Source organism: Nerophis ophidion, linkage group LG21 (genome assembly GCF_033978795.1).
Source record: "Nerophis ophidion isolate RoL-2023_Sa linkage group LG21, RoL_Noph_v1.0, whole genome shotgun sequence".
Classification (NCBI taxonomy): Eukaryota; Metazoa; Chordata; class Actinopteri; order Syngnathiformes; family Syngnathidae; genus Nerophis; species Nerophis ophidion.
Genome location: NC_084631.1, coordinates 41349587 through 41356598, shown reverse-complemented (window position 1 = coordinate 41356598; position 7012 = coordinate 41349587). Strand labels below are relative to the sequence as shown.

Below are 7012 nucleotides of genomic sequence, written 5' to 3'. Positions count from 1 at the left end.
CATCCAGCCATCCATTTTCTACCGGGGGGCACTGGTGCCTATCTCAGCTACAATCGGGTGTGAGGCGGGGTACACCCTGGACAAGTTGCCACCTCATCGCAGTTACATATTCATATAAAGAAAAATAAAATATATCTATTTATTTTTTTTGTATATATATATATATATATATATATTTTTTTTTTTTTTTAAATGAATGGATTTTATTACATATTCATATAAAAAAAATAATTGTATTTTAATTTTTTATTTATTTTCTATTTAATTAAATTTAATTAAAACAATGTTTTAATGATGTATAATATCCATCCATCGCAGTTACATATTCATATAAAGAAAAAAAAAAAATATATATATATACATTTTATTTTTTGTATTTTGTAAATAAATATTTTTCTATTACATATTCATATGAAAAATATATAAATGTTTGTATTTTTTAATTTTTTATTTATTTCTATTTAATTAAATTGAATTCAAACAATGTTTTAATGATGTATAATATCCATCCATCCATTTTCTACCGCTTATTCCCTTTTGGGGGTGGCGGGGGACGCTGGTGCCTATTTCAGCTAGAATCAGGCGGAAGGCGGCGTACACCCTGGATAAGTTGCCACCTCATCGCAGTTACATATACATATAAAGAAGAAAAAAAAAAAAATATATATATATATATATATATATATATATTTTTTTTTTTAATTTTGTAAATAAATATTTTTCTATTACATATTCATATGAAAAATATATAAATGTTTGTATTTTTTAATTTTTTATTTTTTTTATTTATTTCTATTTAATTAAATTGAATTCAAACAATGTTTTAATGATGTATAATATCCATCCATCCAATTTTCTACCGCTTATTACCTTTTGGGGGTGGCGGGGGACGCTGGTGCCTATTTCAGCTAGAATCAGGCGGAAGGCGGCGTACACCCTGGACAAGTTGCCCCCTCATCGCAGTTACATATACATATAAAGAAGAAAAAATATATATATATTTTATTTTTTGTATTTTGTAAATAAACATTTTTCTATTACATATTCATATGAAAAATATATAAATGTTTGTATTTTTAAATTTTTATTTTTTTTATTTATTTCTATTTCATTAAAACAATGTTTTAATGATGTATAATATCCATCCATCCATTTTCAACCGCTTATTCCCTTTTGGGGGTGGCGGGGGACGCTGGTGCCTATTTCAGCTAGAATCAGGCGGAAGGCGGCGTACACCCTGGACAAGTTGCCACCTCATCACAGTTACATATACATATAAAGAAGAAAAAAAAAAAAATATATATATATATATATTTTTTTTTTTAATTTTTTATTTTGTAAATAAATATTTTTCTATTACATATTCATATGAAAAATATACAAATGTTTGTATTTTTAAATTTGTTATTTTTTTTATTTATTTCTATTTAATTAAATTGAATTCAAACAATGTTTTAATGATGTATAATATCCATCCATCCATTTTCTACCGCTTATTCCCTTTTGGGGGTGGCGGGGGACGCTGGTGCCTATTTCAGCTAGAATCAGGCGGAAGGCGGCGTACACCCTGGACAAGTTGCCACCTCATCACAGTTACATATACATATAAAGAAGAAAAAAAAAAAATATATATATATATATATATATATATATTTTTTTTAATTTTGTAAATAAATATTTTTCTATTACATATTCATATGAAAAATATACAAATGTTTGTATTTTTAAATTTGTTATTTTTTTTATTTATTTCTATTTAATTAAATTGAATTCAAACAATGTTTTAATGATGTATAATATCCATCCATCCATTTTCTACCGCTTATTCCCTTTTGGGGGTGGCGGGGGACGCTGGTGCCTATTTCAGCTAGAATCAGGCGGAAGGCGGCGTACACCCTGGACAAGTTGCCACCTCATCGCAGTTACATATATATATAAAGAAGAAGAAAAAAAAAATATATATATATATATGTTTTTTTTTTTGATAAATATTTTTTTTATTACATATTCATATAAAATCATTATTTTATTTATTTCTTCGATTTCTATATCCAGGGTGTGACCCGCCTTCCGCCCGATTGTAGCTGAGATAGGCTCCAGCGACCCCAAAAAGGTTACAAGCGGTAGAAAATGGATGGATGGATGGACAACGTGGCCACTTCACAGCTTTTGGGGTTTGTCGCCGGGGAGAGGAAAGACTGGGCTTCTCTGCTTAGGCTGCTGCCCCCGCGACCCAACTTGAGATAAGCAGAAGAAGATGGATGGATATATTTTTTTTTAATTGATTTCAACCTTTATTCAGCCAAAATATGAGCCTGTGATGACATGTGAGAGAACCGTGTTCGGGATAAAAGGAGTCGTGAGTAAAGTTGGACTTGGAAGTGTTTAGCGGGCCTGAAGGTCGCCTGTGTCGCCCTGCGAGATAAGGACCCTCCCACACCAGTCCACACTCGCAAGATAAGGACCCTCCCACACTTGGACACTTGAAACACGGCCCCGACATGGCGAAGCGCTGTCGGCCTTTTATCCCGTGGCGGGGGGGGTGGGGGGGGAGTGCGACGGCGCCCGGCGTGCCAGCCGGCGTGTAAATAAAGCCTTCAACAAGCGCCCCCCTTGGCACTGGAACGGCCACAAATTAAAGGGCGCCCGCACGCCGGGCCCAGATTGTCACTTTACTACCGGAATCAATTGAGCGGCGGCCGGGGGCGACGGGGAAGGATGTGGCCCGGGTTTATCTGGTGGCGTGCAGGCGCGCGCACACTCTCGCCGTAATGAACTCGAGCATTTCTCATTAAAGCTTTTACTGCCCGGCGAAAAAGGAGGGCGCTAACAAAGTCCTCGCCGTGATCCTCGGAAACATGGACTCTTCCATTTTTATTTTGACCTTTTGCAGGAAATACCCACGCTCCTTCCAGGCCACACCCCTTTTCACCATGACCAATATATGTACTCGGCTGGTACCGTATACCGGTACTAGTATACCATCGTGGTACTAATGAATCAAAAAGGGTACTATACTCTGTTTGAAAAGTACCGGTTCTGTCTATCCGTGTTGGGCCTGCGATGAGGTGGCGTCTTGTCCAGGGTTAATGCACGACCCCGAAGGGGGGACAAGCGGTATGTGGAGAGGCGGAGCAGACGGTCCGACTGAGTAGGCAGGACACGCTGGAGATGGCGGCAAGGATGCGGAGGATGCGAGCGAGCGGCGACGCCGCAGTCAAGTTCAGGTGCGTGGATCACAATTAATGAATCTCCTAACAACGTATAAAAGGGGAGAAGGAGGAGAGAACGAGGCGGCAACGGATGAAGAGCGAAAGCGAGAGAGAACAAAACGGCGACGGCGCAAAAGACTTTCTTTACTGCAAAATAAACAAGAGTCAAAACTGCAAAAGCAATGTCCTTCCTTGGTGGTGAGTGGAACCCGCACGACGACGGCAAGAGACTATTACACGGTGTAAAATGGAAGGATGGATTGAAGATGGATGTTTGGGTGAGGGCGAGACATTCCATACTACTGTATTTGTCTGCTCCTGACACTGAAAATTACCCTAAGTTCTCCTTGCAGAGCCAAAAGCTTCTCTGAGATGTTATTCACTTCAGAAATGGCCACACTTTTGAGTGCCTAGAGCCCTGACCATCACGTCAGTCAGCGAGAGAGAACAAGACGGCGATGACGAAGACGCGGCCGACTAAAGAGCGAGCAGCGGGAGCGGCGACGGCGCAAAATACTTTCTTTATTGCAAAATAAACAAGAGTCAAAACTGCAAAAGCAACGTCCTTCCTTGGTGGTTAGTGGAACCCGCATGACGACAGCATGAGACTATTGCACGGTGTAAAATGGAAGGATGGATTGAAGATGGATGTTTGGGTGAGGGCGAGACATTCCATACTACTGTATTTGTCTGCTTCTGACACTGAAAATTACCCTAAGTTCTCCTTGCAGAGCCAAAAGCTTCTCTGAGATGTTATTCACTTTGCCATTCAATTCAGAAATGGCCACACTTTTGAGTGCCTAGAGCCCTGACCATCCCGTCAATCAGCGAGAGAGAACAAGACGGCAATGACGAAGACGCGGCCGACTAAAGAGCGACACAGAGAAGCGACGACGGCGCAAAAGACTTTCTTTATTGCAAAATAAACAAGAGTCAAAACTGCAAAAGCAATGTCCTTCCTTGGCGGTTGGTGGAACCCGCATGACGACGGCAAGAGACTATTGCACGGTGTAAAATGGAAGGATGGATTGAAGATGGATGTTTGGGTGAGGGCGAGACATTCCATACTACTGTATTTGTCTGCTCCTGACACTGAAAATTACCCTAAGTTCTCCTTGCAGAGCAAAAAGCTTCTCTGAGATGTTATTCACTTCAGAAATGGCCACACCTTTGAGTGCCTAGAGCCCTGACCATCCCGTCAGTCAGCGAGAGAGAACAAGACGGCGATGACGAAGACGCGGCCGACTAAAGAGCGAGCAGCGGGAGCGGCGACGGCGCAAAATACTTTCTTTATTGCAAAATAAACAAGAGTCAAACCTGCAAAATCAACGTCCTTCCTTGGTGGTCAGTGGAACCCGCACGGCGACGGAAAGAGACTGTCACACGGTATAAAATGGATGGATGGATAGAAGATGGAGGATGTTTGGGTGAGGGCGAGACATTCCATACTTGTCTACTGTATTTGTCTGCTCCTGGCACTCAAATTTACCCTAAGTTCTCCTTGCGGAGCCAAAAGCTTCTCTGAGATGTTATTCACTTTGCCATTCACTTCAGAAATGGCCACACTTTTGAGTGCCTAGAGCCCTGACCATCCCGTCAATCAGCGAGAGAGAACAAGACGGCGACGACGAAGACGCGGCCGACTAAAGAGCGAGCAGCGGGAGCGGCGACGGCGCAAAAGACTTTCTTTATTGCAAAATAAACAGGAGTCAAACCTGCAAAAGCAATGTCCTTCCTTGGTGGTTAGTGGAACCCGCACGACGACGGCAAGAGACTATTACACGGTGTAAAATGGGAGGATGGATAGAAGATGGTGGATGTTTGGGTGAGGGCGAGACATTCCATATTTGTCTACTGTATTTGTCTGCTCCTGGCACTATAAATTACCCTAAGTTCTCCTTGCAGAGCCAAAAGCTTCTCTGAGATGTTATTCACTTTGCCATTCACTTCAGAAATGGCCACACTTTTGAGTGCCTAGAGCCCTGACCATCCCGTCAATCAGCGAGAGAGAACAAGACGGCGACGACGAAGACGCGGCCGACTAAAGAGCGAGCAGCGGGAGCGGCGACGGCGCAAAATACTTTCTTTATTGCAAAATGAACAAGAGTCAAACCTGCAAAAGCAATGTCCTTCCTTGGTGGTTAGTGGAACCCGCACGACGACGGCAAGAGACTATTACACGGTGTGAAATGGAAGGATGGATAGAAGATGGTGAATGTTTGGGTGAGGGCGAGACATTCCATACTTGTCTACTGTATTTGTCTGCTCCTGGCACCCAAAATTACCCTAAGTTCTCCTTGCGGAGCCAAAAGCTTCTCTGGGATGTTATTCACTTTGCCATTCACTTCAGAAATGGCCACACTTTTGAGTGCCTAGAGCCCTGACCATCCCGTCAATCAGCGAGAGAGAACAAGACGGCGATGACGAAGACGCGGCCGACTAAAGAGCGAGCAGCGGGAGCGGCGACGGCGCAAAAGACCTTCTTTATTGCAAAATAAACAAGAGTCAAAACTGCAAAAGCAATGTCCTTCCTTGGTGGTTAGTGGAACCCGCACGACGACGGCAATAGACTATTACATGGTGTAAAATGGAAGGATGGATAGAATATGGTGGATGTTTGGGTGAGGGCAAGACATTCCATACTTGTCTACTGTATTTGTCTGCTCCTGGCACTCAAATTTACCCTAAGTTCTCCTTGCAGAGCCAAAAGCTTCTCTGAGATGTTATTCACTTTGCCATTCACTTCAGAAATGGCCACACTTTTGAGTGCCTAGAGCCCTGACCATCCCGTCAATCAGCGAGAGAGAACAAGACAGCGATGACGAAGACGCGGCCGACTAAAGAGCGACACGGAGGAGCGACGACGGCGCAAAAGACTTTCTTTATTGCAAAATAAACAAGAGTCAAACCTGCAAAAGCAATGTCCTTCCTTGGTGGTTAGTGGAACCCGCACGACGACGGCAAGAGACTGTCACACGGTATAAAATGGATGGATGGATAGAAGATGGTGGATGTTTGGGTGAGGGCGAGACATTCCATACTTGTCTCCTGTATTTGTCTGCTCCTGGCTCTCAAAATTACCCTAAGTTCTCCTTGCGGAGCCAAAAGCTTCTCTGAGATGTTATTCACTTCAGAAATGGCCACAATTTTGAGTGCCTAGAGCCCTGACCATCCCGTCAATCAGCGAGAGAGAACAAGACGGCGATGACGAAGACGCGGCCGACTAAAGAGCGAGCAGCGGGAGCAGTGACGGCGCAAAAGACTTTCTTTATTGCAAAATAAACAAGAGTCAAACCTGCAAAAGCAATGTCCTTCCTTGGTGGTTAGTGGAACCCGCATGACTACAGCTAGAGACTATTACACGGTGTAAAATGGAAGGATGGATTGAAGATGGTGGATGTTTGGGTGAGGGCGAGACATTCCATATTTGTCTACTGTATTTGTTTGCTCATGATACTCAAAATTACCCTAAATTCTCCTTGCAGAGCCAAAAGCTTCTCTGGGATGTTATTCACTTTGCCATTCACTTCAGAAATGGCCACACTTTTGAGTGCCTAGAGCCCTGACCATCCCGTCAATCATGACGGGCAGCTTCTGGGTCCCCTTAAAGGACTCTCCTTGTCTTCTTAAACGTGTCGATACGCCAAAACAACACTCAGTCTAAGCAGCGGATGCCCTGATATCACATCTCCCGTATCGGTAGATCACTTCAATGTCCTCAAGTAGAAGAGTCGCCAGGCACACGACCTTCCACTTCCCAATTTTGTTTTAGTTTTTTAACTGGCATCACGGCACGTGGT

The 7012-nt window shown here is 42.8% G+C and overlaps 1 protein-coding gene across 6 annotated transcripts in view; it reads right to left on the bottom strand.

The window, feature by feature from the left end:
• Positions 1-7012, bottom strand: part of phf14 (PHD finger protein 14) — a 149039-nt gene that overhangs the window by 2673 nt on the left and 139354 nt on the right. The gene's annotated exons all lie outside the window — the stretch shown is intronic.